Here is a 2,837-nt window from a genome sequence, read left to right as displayed (position 1 = left end):
ATAATGCAATCATCAAGGATTCACAAGTGTCACATGTTCTGGATAAACGATAAATACTACTCTGCATGGTCTTGGTTTCCTGCAAAAGAACCCAATATCCCACTCACAGGCATGAACTGAATCAACCACCATCACAACCATTTCACTGCCTAACTTTAAATACTTGTACCACTTCTAAAACTACTACCTATACCCCCAAATCTTTTGATATAGAAAGTCATTCTCCTGACTCTGACTTTTCTACACCCCCTTCAATCACCCTAACCATACCAAAGGTATGTGTCCTTCCAAAAAGCACACCCTTTCCACCAACTCCACCCCATCAACCTCTCATTAACGAACCAGTCTTTGATACATTCATGGAACGAATCTGAAACATCGAACCATCTACCCTTGATTCTTCTGACCAAACCATTGTTGTTTCCTCTGATACTGATATTCAATCTAAACCTAATCCTAACCTTGAGGAAGTTGATGATTTAGTCAAATAGTCTGAATCACATGTGCGCACACATGGTGTCTTTAATTTAAAAAATAAACAAATGAGCGAGGAATGGAGAACATTATCAATTCGGAGGAGAGCGAAATTACATTGACGGTCTATCAGAACAATTAAATTTAATAGTGCGGAGCGAAACGGAATCGAAAAGATGGAACATATACTCTACATTCTATTGTTTAGATATTTTATATTAAAATTTTATTTTATCATTTGAAAATTATCCAGAGCAAAAAATATTATAATTTTTTTATTTTATTTTATCTATTATTTAATAAAAAAGTTATAAGAATAAAATTATAATTATATTATTAATTTATTTCATTCTATTTGATATATCTCAATTTAGGTGAAATAAAAAACAAATTAATGTAGTGGTATTGAATGGAATGACTTCCATCACATCTCATTTCATTCCATTTATTTTTTTTAAATCAAACAATAGAATATGATAATATTCCATTTAATTTCATTTAATTCCATTTTATTTCATCTCTTTCCATCCATCTAAAGAAATTCAAAATTACAAAAGAGGTGGTCTAAATACATTGAAATAAATGTTAGATTAATTATTTAAATAATTAAATATGAATTGATATAATTAATTATTAATAAATTATATTATGGTTAATTATTTGTAAATGTTAATTATAAATTAATTATTTGATTGAGTTTTGTATCTGAAACATTGAATCATTTAGTTAAATTCTATGAGAGGCCTCTACCCTCGGTCATTTAATTATTTAAGCCTTATATCATTGGACAATTAAAACATCTAATAAACCTAGACGAAAAATGAGGATAGTAATCCTTTCATACTCAATCTTCTAAATCGACAACCTCTTCAATTCGATATGATACATTATTCTTATAATAATTAGTCATTCTCTGATATAATAATATGTTCTAATTTGTATTTATCATATTTAAGTTTATATTTATTGATTAGAATTCAAATCATTCAATTGATATTAGTGCTTTAAAATATCGATGAATTTGATTACTAATTATATGTACTATAAGAAAGTACATAACACCACAAAACACACGAATAAGGGTGAGAATAATTTTAGAGATGTTAATTGTACTATTTAACAGCAAGGATAGTTAAAATAACATCAATTATAAAATATTTGTTTGAAATTTTGGCCACATTTAAATGGTGTGATACCATAATTACTCGTTTAGCCATTAACACTCTTGAACTAAACACATGATACTTCTAGTTTGAAATTAAAATCATATTTACTATTTAAAATTGAAATTTTGAATTTACATAAATCGTGTGAAATCATCGATACTCGTTTAAACTCGATTTGTTAAATTTCGTGATGATATGATTATATATTTTATAGCTATTGTGTGAATTATATGAATTGAATTGTTATATGACTTATATTTGTTTTGAGTCATCACTATTTAAATAATTAAACTTGCTACACTAATTTTATACTATTCAATATTAATATTGATTATGGATACCAATTTTAATGTGAAATTAAATATCCTATGATCACTTAATTGTTTTTTTTTCTGTCATAATTTATTTTCCTCTATATTCAAAATTGATCCATCAAAGTTGTTTTTGCCTTTTGGTTTTGTGTTTCTCCTAAAACTAGTTTTATCAATTTTTTTAAATGTATGAGATTAAAACCCAATATATTTACGTGATTTTATTGAGAAATATAAGGAAATATTTTTATGTGTTGCTAGAATCGTGAGAAATATTAGTATAAATTATTTTTAATATTATTTCCTAATTTATTTTAACGTGGTTGTGAGTATCTAGCAAGCTAAAATTTCTGGTTTTTAATTAATGAGTATGTGATATGCTAAATTTGTCGTATGAGTGGGATATTAGATTCTTTTGCCGGAAATCAAGATCCTGCAAATCTTTGTTCTCATGTATCATTATATATTTGAACTCGTTCAGAGTAGTATTTACCGTTTATCCAAAACATGTGACACTTGTCAATCCATGATGCTTGAATTATCATTACATCATAATTAATTTTTAGTTAAGGAGAAATCTGACAGAAGGAATACATATCAGTACAAACTTAGAGAGTCTAAGTTTGATGAGCTTACAAAGTTTGGCTCCCTGTTGATTGTTGAGCAGAAAGATGTACTCAAGAGGACCTATGGTAATCTGTTGGGTGTCTTGATGACCAAGATAGAACCGGGTGTGATCCTTACTTTTGCCCAGTTCTATGACCCCATGTCGCATTGTTTCACGTTCCAGGATTTTCTTCTGCCTCCTACTCTGGAGGAGTCTGCTTATATTGTCCATATTCCAGTTAGGGATCATGTTCCTTACATGGGTTCTGTGGGGTTTCCA

Source organism: Lathyrus oleraceus, chromosome 5 (assembly GCF_024323335.1).
Source record: "Lathyrus oleraceus cultivar Zhongwan6 chromosome 5, CAAS_Psat_ZW6_1.0, whole genome shotgun sequence".
NCBI lineage: Eukaryota > Viridiplantae > Streptophyta > Magnoliopsida > Fabales > Fabaceae > Lathyrus > Lathyrus oleraceus.
The sequence above is the reverse complement of the archived record's forward strand: the minus strand, read 5'-3'. Positions refer to the sequence as shown.